Source organism: Oreochromis niloticus, linkage group LG2 (assembly GCF_001858045.2).
Source record: "Oreochromis niloticus isolate F11D_XX linkage group LG2, O_niloticus_UMD_NMBU, whole genome shotgun sequence".
NCBI lineage: Eukaryota > Metazoa > Chordata > Actinopteri > Cichliformes > Cichlidae > Oreochromis > Oreochromis niloticus.
Window position 1 is genome coordinate 30,277,329 of NC_031966.2, and position 16,021 is coordinate 30,293,349.

The following is a 16,021-nucleotide window of genomic DNA, read 5'->3' on the forward strand; positions in this document are numbered from 1 at the left end:
GTTGATTTAGGTCCGCAGTAAGATTCTTACTGCATTCATTAGATACAAAAAAAAGAAAAAATAGATATAGATAGATAGATCTGTATATGTGCAAAAAAAATTTCCCTCTCACCCCTGCGGGTGGTCTATCCTTCAAGCTCAGGTCCTCTAGCAGAGGCATATATAGATATAGATAATATTTTACATGTTATATAGAGAGAGAAGTCTTTTTTTAATTATCTAGCATACCTTACACACACAAACTCTCACACACACTACATCATGATGAAGAAAGTCTGAACCAGCAGTTTAAGATGATAAATCATACAGTGGGTATTCTTTGGCAGACTTACTGATAGCAATAATTTCACTCTTATTAAGATTCAAGTCATATCCAGAAATCTTGCAGAAATATTCAACAGACTCCGTGAAAGAGATGAGCTGGAGATAAGAAGGGTCATATACAAAAGGACTGCAAAAAAAGTCAAAAGAAAAAGATGGGCGTTCCATTAGAGTGGCAAATAGAATAGCCCTTTATTGTCGTTATACAAAGAAAATGTGGGTGCTCCACACCAACTGGACTCATGGGACATCCTTGTCTAGCCGAATGATAAAAGTGGAAACGATCTACAAGTATGCTGTTGGCCCTAACAAAGGCTAATTATTTCTTGGAATAAAGTCGTTTATTCCAAGAAATATTTTTCCCCCAAAGCCAAATTTCTCTAGAGTGAAGAAAAGATTTTCCACTCTATCAAATGCTTCCTCAGTGTCTAAAGATATCAAAGCCTCAGGAAATGTTGATGGGAGCTGTAAATGATGTTAAATACTCGCCTGAGATTTAAAAAAAAAAAAAAAAAAAAAAAGTGCCTGCTATGAATAAACCCCATTTGATCCAGGGACATAACAGATAGAAGGATGATTTCAGGACTCTTGGCCAATAGCTTCAACAATAATTTAAAATCAACATTTGAGAGGATTATAGGATGATGTGAACCACACAGCAGGGGATCTTTGCCTTTCTTCAAAAGCAAAGAATTGGACGTCTTGGCCAAAATCATAGGCTTGAACAAATCCATCTGCCAATAACAGACAAACCGTTTTTCTTTGAGGTGCCAAACTTTTTACACTCTGTTGCGATCAAGCTGCTGCTTTAAGTTCTGCAGCTGTGATTGGATGCCCTAATTTCCTACCAGCATTTTGCTCAGTAATAAAATTATTGGTTATTAAGGTTTTCCACATCAGTTTTATTGGAAAAACATTCAGACCAAATTTAGCGCTTATCTCCCAAAAAAATGTAGATGTAATGACCTGATTTAAGGCAATGATGTATATATGAGTCTTACATATTTAGGCTGCGTTAGCTTAAAATGTGCACACTTACTTTTTAAGAAAACTACAATAAAGAAAGAAGGACTCCAAGTAAAAGAATAAGGCCAAGACTTTAGAGCCAGGAAAACAGCAACAACATATGGGCAAACAAATATGCTGGCCTGAGGGAGGATACCGTTAAATATTACTTAAGCACTTCAGTGGTCAGTACGCACATCAAGGCTCACAGTCTGAAGCTCCACTTATCCCATTAGCCCTTGATTTATTACTGGTAATGTGGTTATATTGCTCTGCAAATGAAAACGTATGAGGTTATGATGAGTTATTATCCAGTTGGAGTTTTATTGGTCCTCTCACATCTCTGTGGTGTTGAGGGTCACTCAGGGACTGGCTGCAAGGGACAGTCAATCACAACTGAGCCTGTTAGTCTGATGCTGTTAAGATTAACTGTCCCTGTTCGAGTCGTGTGCTCTCTCATTGTTGTGGGAACAGGAAAGTTGCTCTGCTGCCAGACCCACTGAAGTTAGGAGGAAACTGACACCCTGGACCTCGTTTCTTGTACTGCCTTACCCAACTGTCCATCTTTAACGGAAAAAAGTAGATGCTGGCCTTGTGGGGAAGATGGATGGCGGTAGTAAACAGGCGCTGGAGACGGAAGGAACGGGAGTGCAAAGGGGAGGGAGTGAGGGAGAGATGTATGGTAGCCCACATCACCTCAGACAGAATGACAGATGATAGGATTATGGAGCACGGCTACTTTCCACAGTGATCAAAGTTAGGTGGCCTCCCTTTACAACCAGGTATAGTCTGAGCCAATCGTTTTGGTGGATAGGGTCAAAAAACAGAGAAGCAGGAAATAACCCTCCCATTTCAATGTAATATTTCACTCCATAGTGCAAAATTCCCTGCTTAAGTCCCTGCACTGCAAAGTAATACTTCGATTGCTGTTTCCATTATTTGCAAAAGAACTGCTTTCCTGAAATACCAGGTATTTTTCATTCTCCCAGTCAGTGCATGGTGTAGCTGCTTACTTCGAGTTGCAAGTGGGCAATCTCTTTCTGTTTTCATTCTCAATGTTAAAGTTCACTCTAAAGACACTCTTATAAACATTGCTAACTCTAAATTACAGCCTCCCCCACCCCCGTCCTCCAGGCCCAATGTATATTTAGCAGGCGCACAAATGAAATTTTACCATAACAGTCATATTATCTAAAAAGCATTACTGCGGTAAGGGCAAATTTCTTCTCATGCACTTATTTGAATAACTGCTTATATGAAACAACTGGAGAGAGCATGCGCCTATGCAAGTATAGGCTACACGTGCGAGTGCATGCCCAGGTTAGCGCACATCGGCGTGTGAAGCAGGTGGGATTGTAATTTTGGTAAACACATGGTGTGAAGTAAAGCCTGAATAATGGATTCAGCCACGGTAAGAGTAATCAGTGAACCCTGAGCTCAGCCTATTGAAGTTTAATAACATTCTGAATGTCAGAACACATGACAGCAGAGAAACATAATCCCCTCTCCCTGCAGAGAGAGGCCCAAACAAACTCTACCTCTCTCTCTCTTTCCATCCCCTTCCCTACTCTCTCTCTCTCTCTTTCTGTCACACACCGCACACACACACCACGCTGGTAAAGCCTTTTCAGATTAGCTGGTGTGATTTAAACAGCATTTAAAGAGAAGTAAATAAGGGGAGAGTTCCAGTTCAACAGAGTTCACATATCCCCATCCCCACAGGGTTCTGTCACCTTATCACACTCAGGTTCTCTCTGTTTGATCATTAGAATTAAAGTTACACGGTGCCCCGCGTGGCTTCTTTTCTGTTTCCAGCTCATGTGACCCATTCTGTTTGCAGGGCTTTTCTGCTGTGAAATCACCACTTGTTGATACAGTAGCTGACACTTTGAAATGCTTCTCAGATTTTTATTAAGATCTCGAGTTATGCCAAAAGAAAAGGGCTTTAGGCTTATCAGCTGGCCAGAAACACAATGCCTAATGAATGATAATGCTGCTCTGTCTGCTGGATGTGTAAATAAGCATCTATTTCCTTAAGTGTGCTTGACTTGAAGGCTATAGGATAATGATGTGCTTCCAGTTCCCTTTCCACTGGCCCAAGTTAGTGCTGTGCGATAAGGTAAATTTTGGTATCGATCCAATGCCCATACTTTTAACCTATAAAGTCAGGTTATATAGAGGACAGCAGTGTGTCGTATTTAATGAGTTGAAGCATCATCAATTTTGAAATTCTGAAAAAATTTTAATGACCACTAAATCAGTGTCATTTTTTTTACATTGCGCAATAATTAGTTAATACATAAAAGCACAACCTTCAACTTTTCATGTATTTTGAAACTTGTTTGTTTGGGTTTTTTGGGTGACCTGGAATGTAAATGCGCCTGTCTCTAAAGGACAAATTTCTTTTGTTAAATGTGCTATAAGCTGTAAAAAAAAATAGACTTGACAGTCAACACATTTATAGTGCATGTCTGAGATCCATTTTTTCATTTCCAAAAAAATAAATTAATATTTAAAACAATTCAGTGGGCTACATATTGAAGTTAATAGAAACAAAGTATCGATTCTATCGGGCTAGTATTGGTCAGATACTAATACCAGCATTAGTATCGATACTATAGATACTTGGATCGATCCAGCCACTTCTAGCCCAAGTGGCTGAAAAAAAACCCCACTTAATGCGATTGTGTCGCCGTGTTCAGCAAGTGGATGTACAAGCCTAAATGTCGCATTAACATACAGCAATTTTTAGGAAACCTAAATCAAAGGTTTTATGATATTTACCCCACCCACACTGCTGGTTTTTATAATGAAACTCAAGGCCAGTAGCTGATTGTTGATGTAAAATAGGGAGCATGCAAATAAAGTGTACACGGGAAGAAAGGGATTGTGAAATCACGATAGCTAATGATGTTGCTTGTATCTGAATGCCTCATTATCATTCATTAGCATGAATTCAGTACTTGAATGCCTCTTTATCTCTCTCCATTGCTCCCTCTGCCTCTCTCCATCCATCTCTTGCCTGTGCCCTCTCACTCTCTTTCTCGCATCTATCACGTCGTCTCTCCACACAGTCCCCCCCCACCCCGACCCCATCTTCACATTTTCTCACTGTCCCTCTCTAATCTGTAAAACCGCACATTTGGCTCGGTACAGAGAGCGATGAGAGGAAATGTCACATTCCAGCGCAAAGCAGTGGACCATCACACTGGAATGTCAATTGGCCAAGTAGTGTTGGAGGTGGAGGGAAGAGGTGGTAGGGGTGGAGGGGGGGACGGCTGGATGAATGGGCGGAGGAGTGGAGGATGACAGGAGCAGCCCCATTCCATTGTGCGTTTTTTAAAGACATGGCGGTTTTTTAATGATTATTCTAATCCCACCGAGGACCTCTCAGCCAGAACTGGGTGCCTTATCTGCCCTCCACAGTCATTCTCTCATTAAAACACAATCACAGGCCACCAACTCTAATAAACCTTCAACTTCCTCTTTGAAAGAGGGAAGGGTGGGTGGGGGGGGGGGGGGGGGGGGGGGGGTTGAAAATGCAGATTACAGTAGGTCTGTCTGCCAGCGCCTCTGTACGTGACACGTGGAACAGGAATCCTGCTTCCAATCGCTTCTTGTGCAAAATGGCTATTTAAAAAAAATCATTGGATTTGGTGATTTTTTTTTTAATATCCACAATGTAAAAGGTCACTCTTTAATAAAGACTATAAGGATTATGGAGTGCCAAGTGGGATTTGGCTGGCGTGTACCTCGATTGTTTTTGATTGCCTTAGAGAAGTGACTTGGTGCACACTTTTCAAGTCACTGTTCTTGGAGTTGTCCAAAGTTAAAATCAAGCCAAACACTGCCAGGCATTGATGCTGCAGCCCGCAATCCATTTTGACTACCATATCCCCCCTCTCACTCTCTCTCTCTCTTTTTCTCTCTCTGTGACAAACACACATGCACAAACACACACTCCAGATAGGGTTTTAAACCCTCTTTAATCATCAGCTCAAGTGAATATATCAACCTCTGCAGCTTGGCTTTAATTCAGACATGATGCAGTGAAGTGGGCCAGTTTTGTCAGCTGCTTAACAGCTTCGGTATTTAAGTATATATATAAATATGTGTGTGTAGGACTGGGTAATAAATCAAATTTACTGACAATGAGAATCTCTAACCGATCTAAATGTACTTTTACAATTTTCAGTAAAAGTAAAGGCTTTTAACTGGCAATAAAGCAAATACATTCGGATAAACAAAAGTAAGCCATATTTCATTTGTGTAACTCTATAAACTGTGCAAAGCTTTCAGGAACTTTAGATATTTGGCTCTATTGCCATCAGGGAGGGAGGCGTTACCTGGCAAACAAAGGCTAATTCTTGGCATTATATTGAGAAGCGGTCTCATTTTATCTTTACTGTGCACTGTTGTAATTGCAACAATGTAAACCCTGGAAAAAATGAGGCACATGAAAGGACAGAAAAACTTTTGCTTAGCTTAGCATCTCCTTGAAAAGGACTGCTGCTGGCTTAATGATGACAGGATGAAGAAAAGAAAAGGCATTGTTTCCCACTAGTGATGATTATGCAAATGGAAATAATGATCCAGCAAGAGAGCAGAAAAAAAGATTTTTTTTTCTCAATGACTGTGAAAAGGAAGACACCACAGTAGCTGGGATAATATCTGCTCTATTAAAGTTATATGCACAGCTGCTCCTATTTGACTCGTCCTGGACCTCTGCAATGCACCACCTTTTTGTTTCTGTTTCCTTCCTTCTCCCCTCCAACCCGTCCCGCTAAACCTTCCCTCTGAAACATTCTGATCACCACTAGCTATATCTGAGTGGAAAACAGAAAAAGACTGTCTGCCACTCTCAACAGAATATTAGTGATCTAAGTCGGATTCTTCTGTAATGTTCCACTTTCAACTACACGAACACTGCTATGATATTTATTTCCAGTCCACCTCCCTCCCACGTCTTCCTGATACATTTTGACAAAAGGTAAACCGCTATGGAGTTTAAGTGCTTCAAGAAATCTTAAGGCCACTTCTTCGGTCGAATTCCAAGTGCTCTGCTGCCTTGTCCCTCAGGCCATAGCCCCTGCTTGCATGTCGGATTCGGCATTATGTCCTTTGCATCTGGACACAGCTTAGAGATGTAAGGGGAAGAATTTATGGAAATAATATGCATTAAAAAAGATGAGAGAGGAGCTAAAGTCAGAGCAGGCAGCTGTCATTGGTAGTGATTCAGAGGTCTATGAGGCCTCTCACTTTGCTCCTAAATTATTCATGCAATCTGTCAATGCTGCTGTCTAGGCAGACTCCTCTCCCCATGTGTTCAATGATGACAGAAATCCTGCGCTATGTTCACTGCTATCTTCTGCAAATCCCTCACCGTAGACATCCACACTCGCAAAGCTTCAGCACATGCTTTTGTGTGCATGCGCGTCTGCGAGTTTTGATGAGGGTGCATGTGCACATGTAGATATTAGTGTGTGCTCCCACTCGGTACTGATAAATATGGCTACACGTGTGCTTGGGTGTCTCCTCTGGAGAATTTCAGTAACTTTAGAATCATTTTTCATCTTTGCGCTCTTTGTGAATGTTGCCTTATGTCTCTGTAATGATGCATTATGGATATTAGATGCAAAACGCACTGTGGAATATGAATCCGGGCACAAATGTGCACATGCAAGCGTCACAAACACATATGAAGAAGGAGCTCCTTTGTTCTTTCCCATCTCGGTGAGAAGTAGCTCTGCAGCACTTTTACATCTCTTTGTGGGAGACTAAGAAAAAAAAGACAAACATCCCTCAGATCTTGCAAAGAGTATATTGTGGAAACACAAGCATCCCCAACACAAAAGTCTTAATATCAAAAGCAAAGGGCGCAGGATGCACCAATGATGAGCCTTGAATGATTTTTCACACTGCACAGCAGTTTTCTCTTTAAACTGTATGATCTTGTGAGCTAATGAAATAGAGCTTTAACTTTTTGCCAGTTTTTTAAATCTGTCTAAAACCAAGACAGACGCGGCCGTAGATCGTAGTGGTCCAGGCTACTGTCACTCAGCATTAAGATGGATCACTTTTAGGCATCACTACATGGACTGTTGACACTTTGATTTTTAAAGCAGTCTTGGTGTCACAGTGGACCTTTTTCTCTCATGTTCTATTAAAGAAACTGCTTCGGTGTTTTGGCAGAAGCCTCAGAGATGATGTAAGCAGCTGAATAAACACACTAATAGAAGGATCTATGCAGAGTTAGAGACACTAATATATTTGTATGAACACACTTTAAATATTGTGCCTGAATACACAGGATGTCTGCTTCCAGCAGTGATTTCTAATTAAGAAATGCCCACTGAGCAGATTATCAGTGTAACACAAACCATGGTTGACAGCTTTACCTCCATGGCAACTAAACATAAAATTCTCAGAAACTCCCTGCCTAACTCTCTGAGCAGTTAGCCATTGTTTCATGGTAACCTGTAGGTGCCAACTCTTTACTAAAACACTACTGTTTTTTCCCCTTCATTTCCATTTCATCACGTCTGACGTTTCACCTTGTTGTGCTGTTGCATATTGTCACAGGACTTGTTATGGGACTTACTGCAATGATAAGATAAGACCTGAAGGCTCAACAGTAAATACGTTCACATCGACTGAGGGTTTTGCCTTTTGCCATTCCTGTTTAGACATTCCTTTATCTCCCAGAGACATCTCTCCTTTGCAACAAGCTTAACTTCCAAATTCTGTGGGGGTTGGGAATGCTTTCCTGTGATCACGTCATGGCGTCTTGTTAAATTATGACCACAAGGTGATAGGATCAAATAGAATAATCAAATGAGTGTATTTTTTGATCATATAAACCAATGTCTGTATCTGTCATATCAAAGTGGTCGCGAAATCACTTTTTTCCCCCATGTCTGTCTTTTCTAAGTCAGAAGTATAGCAACTTCTTTCTTCCTTTCCTCATCTTTATGGTGATCATTATCCCCTCCATTGCCTTGGACCTTGTTGTAGATATGATCTGTCACACTGTTTTTCATTATTCAGATGGTCGTTAGTCAAACGTTATCTCTCCCATAAGTCTCCTACCATCCTGACACTTCTTTAAGCAGAAATATCTGTCTTTTGCCTTCACTGAAAGCTAAGCCTTGTGATCCCTGTCTGACTTTTGTTCAGCTTCATAGTGCCTCTGGAACTTGTTTCCCCAGGACTGTTTTTTAAATACAGTTTAAGTGCTGTTAATGCATGGGCTGTTATGGAGGAGACGCCGGAGGGAGAGGGTGGACCCAAATTGCAGAGTTAACGTGGCTTGGACGTGAAAACTTTATTACACAAAACTCAATACTCAGTGATACTAAATGTGATGAGAAAGCCATGACTGGAATCTGGTGCTTGCTCTGGGGAGAAGTTTGTTAATCCTGAGAGTCCGGTGGATCTGAGAGATGGAGGCAGGGAGGTAGGCAGGTGAAAATGTGAACCAGAATAACAAGGATGGTGGTTGTGGTGGATTGCGAGTGCAGCGTCCAGGTGAGTGTTACCAGCAGTCAGACGTGGAAGGATGATCCGAGGAAAGCTAAAGCACAGGAGATAACAGTTAATTCACTAGTTCCAGGAACCTGAACTTGGTGGTCTGACACTAACGAGTGTTAGCAGATAATCTGGCGATGATTCATTGATAACGCTAGACTTAAATACAACCACGGAATTAGCGAAGGGCGTGTCGAGGGGCTACCGAGGCTCCACCCATAGGCGGAGAAACCCAGCCACTCACCCGAACCATGACATGGGCAGGTTCTTACTGTTGTCAGACGTTTGTTTCTTTAAACACCATTTTCCCATTAGTCCACATTTTGGCCACTTTGGTCAACAATCATCAGTTAATATGCTTATAATGTTTATATAGTTAAGGTATTAACAATTTTTCTAACTTTTTATACGTAGGCAAATATGTACTGATTTGTGGTTGGTTTCCAGTGACCGTTGGATATATGATATTCACTCTGCTTTCTCTTCTGTTTTCATTTTCACTAAATCCTAAGAAAAAGCTTATGGCTTATTAGCTGCCGAGTGTATTTTTCTTAATCAACTATTTGCCATTTGCTCCTGGGCATGCAGGTTTTAGTTGATATCATCCCATTCCTTTAACTTTAGGTATTATACTTCTGTGATCTTACCTCTGTACACCTCACAGTGCATTTTAAAGTCAACAAGTCACTGAAGTGCAGACTTTCAGATTTTATTCCATGGGTTTCACAAAAGTATGGCATTAACAGTTTAGGACAGTTTTAGATAGTTATCCCTTTTCTGAGGCTCAAAAGTAATTCGATGAACTAATATCATTTTAAATATCAACATTATTTTTAATATACAGATAAATGGAAAATTCTTTGCAATCAAAGGTCACTTGAAGTCTAGAATCCATGGACCCCAAATGCCGCATTATCTCCTTGATCAGTTGCTATTTGTTTGTGGGTCTTTCTGCATTCAGCTTTGTCTTCATTAACTGAGAAGTTCTATTGGTTTGAGATCAGGTGACTCATTTTAAGAATATAATAAATTGGTAATTTGGTCAGTATTTAAGTTTTTGCTACAACCTGCCTCACTTGCATCGATCTCATATTGAGAGTTTCCATAAACAGATGTGAAATACAAGCTCAACACTGGGAATCGACTTCGTTACTTTTATTCGCTTAATTTGTTATGACACAATAAGAACAGGTATCACCTGTTGCGCCTTTGAAAATGTAGAACAAAAGGCCTAATGTTAACAACATAGTTTTGACAAAGCCCTTAAATTAAAGTTGAAATTAAAGTCTGTTTGATTTAAAATCCACCACAGTGGTGTACATAGACAAAAAAAATATGTTCGGACCTAACTGTTTAAGGAAGGGCTGGAGAGCAATGAACCTCAGCTTCTCCTAATCCTACATTAGCAACCAGAACAACCAGAACACCCGCCGAGCTTTCAGGACAGGAGAAAATATTGCTGTCTGGAACATGCAAGTCTGACAGTAGATATCCTCATAGTAGGTGTCATATTTCACTTCTCTGAAGTCAAAATCCAAACAGATGAGATGGAGGATATGGATTCAAACGGTGAACTCTCCACATACAGCTGAATCCATCAAAGATGAATAATAACTCCCTCATTTTCCAGAATGTGAGATGGTGCGTAAAGCTTTTAGCTCAGTTGTTAGCACTACGTTGGCAGCAAAGAAGGACAGCTGAATGTTAATTATAATGTATGAGAGCCGATATATGAATAAAGGGCAGCGGTATAGCCGACTGGACTGCTTTAACTAAGCTGGAAAACTGGATAATTTAGCTTAAGTTTGCAATATCTTAAAACCCAGTACTAATATTTAGCTGTCGCTCATATCATATCATAATTATATAGAAAACTTCACCCAAATGTTAAATAGAATAAAATAAAATATAAACAGAATGAAATTTCACACATAAATTTAGAACAGGAATTAAAGAAATTTGTGTTTGGTTGATTCTTCCTTTGTTGTTCTTGTTTCAGTAAATCTTACACTGTTGGAAAGTCTGTTTATTTCCCCTTAAATGGTGTCACATTTAAAGGGAAAATACATTTATGGGTTGGGCAGCAGAGTTTAGTATGTGAGCTGTACCCATGAAAAACTTGCCAAATCTTCCCTCCCAATGCCAAACAGCTTATTTTGCTATTGACTCTTGTTTGTTGTCATGTATTGGATTGAATCATTGAAGTCTGAAGAAACAATATACAGATGTACTGGCAATTTAACAATTTATTAATTTAACAAACTGGGGCCTCAGTAGCATGTGGAAGAACCATACACAATCACAACAGCCTGGCATCTCCTCCTCATGCTGGTCACCAGCTTGGTCACACACTGCTGGGCGATGGCATCCCATTCTTGAACCAGTGTTCAAGACAGCCAGTGTGGTTATGTTGGTCACTCTGGCATGAACAGCACGGCCAGGCTGATCTCACAAGTGTTCAGTGGGATTAGTTCAGGACTGCAGGTAGGCCATTCTATCCTCTCAAGTCCCAAATTCTGGAAGTAGCGTCTGAGTTTTTTTCCCTCACTGTGGAGATATGGGATTGGTTGCAGAATCTCAGCTCGATATCTGTCTGCATTGAGATTGCCTCCAGTGATGACAAGTCTTGTTTTTCCAGTGAGAGCTATGCCATCCCACACCATCACACTGCCTCCAACAAAGGCTATTACCCTATCAGTACAGCAATCAGCATAATGTTCTCCACATCTTCTCCACACTTTGACCCTACACTCATATTGCTGTAGGCAAAATCAGGACTACTTTATGAACATAAAGTTACCCCACACACTCAGATTCCAGTGTGCATGCAGCACAATCAGGCCTGATGATAAAGGGAAGTCATGGCAGGCCTCTTGGCAGTCATATGAAACCAGAGATTCGCTGTTTGCAGCCAGTCTGGATTGTCTGTGTAGAGAGCCGTCGGCCATATCATGCTGCAAACCTTGACTTAGAAATCTGTAGAAGACTACCTACGCTTTACAAGTGCTGGTAGGGTAAGGAAACAGTCTTTTGATGGTGTCATCTTCTTGAGATGCCTACTTCATAGCCGGTTTCTGATTTGCACCGTTATATGGAACTTGGCACTCCAACTTGGAGACTGTATTAGGCCTCACCCCAAATAAGTCTGCAACTTGGTTTTGTTGAACACCAGCTAGAAGTTGCCCTATGGCATGGGCACTATCCAGATCAATCAAACGTGTCATGCTTGGAGCAGACACCAACTGACCGCTGCAGCAGGGTCCATGCTCACAGGTGCAACTAATCAGATACCAATTGGGCACCTGATTATCAGCACCTGGTGTACCAGAAGCTCAAAATAAGAGTCAAGAACAGACTAAGCTGTTTGGCACTGGCAGAGAAGATCTGGCAAGTTTTTCATGGGTACAACTCACACACTAAACTCTGCTGCTCAACCCACAAATGTATTTTCCTTATAAATCTGACACCATTTAAGGGGAAATAAAAAGGATTTCCAGCTGTGTAAGATTTATTGCCAAGAAGCATTGTTGCAACAAAGAAATAATCGACCAAACACAAATGTCTTTATTGTACTATAATCAAGGTAGGGATCTATGCAACTTTGATCTGTTTGAACTGAACACAGCCTTGAGTGCATGCCAGACTGACATCGTTGAAGTGGCTGAGACTTTGCATGTTCAGCACACACTTATTTAGTGACACTTGGATGCCCATCTATCAAATTCCTTCAAAGTCCTCACAATAAATACATTTCATATAATGCACATGGCTGTTTTGTGTATTTTAGGTTAACCAGATAATGGAAGCAAATAAAAGCATGGAGTTTACAGCAACATCCATCGATTAAATTGGAATATTGTATGTTTCTTATCAATCATTTTTAAATCCAATTGCCTGTTCCTGTATTATTCTTTAATCTAATCTATAATATAAACTAATGAGAGTTTGAACTGTGTCTGGCTATACATCGAAAGTTTTTACAGGCAAGGTTCATCTCTTTACCCCTTGAAAGCCGACCAAGAGTCACCATTGCAGTTCTTTTCTCGGCGGATTGTGTCATATTTCAGGCCTGCTTATTAAATAAAATGACTGGATGTGCATCAGTTAGCGAGGGTTGTCTGTGCCTCTCTAAACTATTCTAATGGTCATCAAAAAAGAGGTTTATTGAGGCGTCAAAATGAATATTTAAATATTAGTGGCCAGTTCATCGAATGCAGTCTTTATGTAGAAAGAGTTCAGGAATTTTAAAGATCCACATAGCAGAGTAGTCAAGTTGGGCTGAACTTCCTCTGACATGCTCATGCTGGTATAGGAGAAACACAGTGTAGCCCAGCTTCCCAGTAGCTTCCACAAAAACAGTCATTAACCTTACCTTGGAGCAAGCAGCTGGCCTTTGACCCTCAAACACAATTCTGAACATCTATTCACACAACACCAGTGGAGAATCAACCACGAACACATTCATATTCCTACTAATTCCACCCATCCCCTAGAACAACCTCTTATTATTATATTCGGCTCTCCCTTTTCTTTGTCCTCGTACACCGAGGCAACGTGCCATGCATGCAGACCGTACAAAAGCAGCCCAACAGCCAGGTGTGTGACTCTGTGGGGGTTAGCTCTACAAATCAGTGAGCCAGTTGCATGACATCACATCTCCTGCGGTGCCCCAACCATTTCCTGTTTCTCCTGTCCTTCATCTGCCAGCAGGTGATCCCAATCTGCTTCATTTGTATTGTATTTTTTTTTCCTATGCAGTATGTAAAGAACACACAACAATAAAACCAACTCAATCTGAGCCAGTGTTTCCTTAGAGATGTACAGTGGCACCGAGGGGTATCTAATCCATCTTTATTTTTATTTTTTTGACATGTTAGCATCCACTCATACAACATCCAAAGTCCAAAGTCAAATTCTCTTGTTCTTCTCACAAATAACAAGTTTAGGCCTTGACTCATAAGGTGTTGTAGAAAGTAGAGTGTGGCTGGTTAACCTTATGACGCGATGCTCCTTTCCAGGCTGTCTCTCGCTTGTTCTTTTATTTTTTTAAATCTTGTGTTTCTCTCCACCAAAGTATTTAATATGTGCCTTGGGGGAGGGTGGTAGTCAATATGTTTACCTTGGCTCTCGCAGCCACTGACACACAACAGCGTACTCATGGGTTTGTCATCATGTAGACACTCAAGGGGATTATACAAAGACAGAAACAAGCTAGGTTTATCAGCTTCAGCCCGACAAGAGAGCACGAGTACACACACACATACACACACACACACTAAAAAAACTAATCTCACAGCAAGAAAATACGCACACACAAATTTGAGCTCTTTTCCTCTATCTCCCACTCCCCTCCAAGCTGCTTCAATTCACTGCACTTATATCTGGAGGAATTAGCTCCCTGCGTGTTGTCTTTCATGCTGTATAAGGTACACAAAAATGCTTTTCTCTTCAAAGAGAAAGTTTCTCTACTTCCTAATTGATAATCCTGCTCTTGACATGTTGGTTTTCCAGCTTGGTTTTGTTCCCAGGACAACAAAAGCATGCATGCGTCCTCTGATGCTCTTTTTCTGCTGTTGTTCCATATTGTATGGCTATGTCTATTTTAGTAGAAGCCCCTGCGGGTTGTTCCACAATCATGGAGGATAATTATTAAGGAGTCATGCGCATACAACTTGTTTGTATCAATATTGTTTCTCGGGGCCTTAACTTTACCTCTATCTGTCGCATTGCACCGAGACTCTTACCTAACAGAAAATTCCAACTTTTATATATTATAATCAAACCAAAATATCCAGAGGATTCTCTTTTCCCCGTCAAGACATTTTGGTTCTCTTAACAGCAGAAATACTAGCACACACACACACATGCACACACGCACAGAGCCACAGCGAGTTCTCCCCTTTGCGATAACTCCTACAAAACGCCTGTCATCCTTACTCAGTCATACACAAGCGGGGAGTCAGCGCAAGCCGATGGATCAATTTAGTAGAGAAAAGCTGTGGCATTCTTCAAATGTAATGGGCTTTGATGTCGACGCTGAGCTGCATTACAGAACCTCACTGAAGCCAGTGAAACCTCTTTTTATCTGTCTGTTTCCTATGCAGAGGACGTCGGCAGGAAATATACCTCACTTCTGCTGCACAGATGCTTTTTTTCCCCTTCTTATTATTGTTCAAAGACATCTACATTCATCTTCTTGTATTAACATCTCTGTATTGGAGAATCTCACGTTGACCCTATTTTCGGGGACGTGATCAGGTTGGGACTGAGATTATAATGAGAAAAATAAAATACAGTAAGAGTCTTGTGAAGCCTTCCTCGTTTAAGTGTGACTCCATGCCTTATTCTTTAGCAGGTATAGACTGCCCCCTGGTGGAACTTTGATTCATTACATATATTTTGGCTATTGCAGGTTTACAATTTATGTAAACCAACAAAAAAAAAAAATGTATTAACATATTTTTTATTGTGCTGCTGCAGTCACTTCCTCCAATTCAACACATAAGGTCTGGGTTGGATTAAAATGAACCAACTTTGAATAATGCACCATTAAAAAAAGAAATGCCTGAAGGTTGTGAGTCATCATAACCCGTGCAATTTCTTTAGAGCTGGTGTAGTTAATCTAGAAATAGCTTCCAATTGGACATTCACAGGGAATACCCATTCAACCTCTTCTAATTTAAATTTCTATCCACAAGAGGAAATCATAGACTCCTTTCACACTGCTGCAGCTGCAGCACTTCACAGTTCTCTCAGTAATTATAACAGTTTCCCTGCCAAAGTGTGTTATTATCAGTATGTGAGGCATGTTTCGCTCCCATCAATTCTTCCTATGTGTCGGTTTCTGTCATGCTGTGAATTGTAATAGACCCTGGCGCTCCCATTTGGCGTGAAATGTAGCCAGAAAAACTGGCAGCGTGACATTCAAATCACTCAGACACAAAATTAAAGGAAGATAACGCAGAATGTGAGAATTTTTTTTTTATTTATAACAACATTTAAAAAGTTAAATCTGGGAGGGAGGGGGTGGGGGTGGGCAAGCAGGTAAGAAATATTCAGATCAAGATCATTCGCTGCTCTTGGCTTGAAGGGTGGGGGAATTTAAAAGCAAATCCGTCATCTGGCGGACATTGTTCTCGCTTTCGGCAGATTTGCATGCACCCATTGC

General features: G+C 40.7%; 1 long non-coding RNA gene across 1 annotated transcript; it reads right to left on the reverse strand.

Moving 5' to 3' along the window:
- Window positions 1-8,631: 8,631 nt before the first annotated feature.
- Window positions 8,632-13,526, reverse strand: LOC106098278 (uncharacterized). Its single transcript, XR_001224461.3, has 2 exons — window positions 13,226-13,526; window positions 8,632-8,899 (listed from the first exon to the last, which is right to left on the reverse strand). It is a non-coding gene; the product is annotated as an uncharacterized LOC106098278 (long non-coding RNA).
- Between the last annotated feature and the right edge of the window lie 2,495 nt (window positions 13,527-16,021).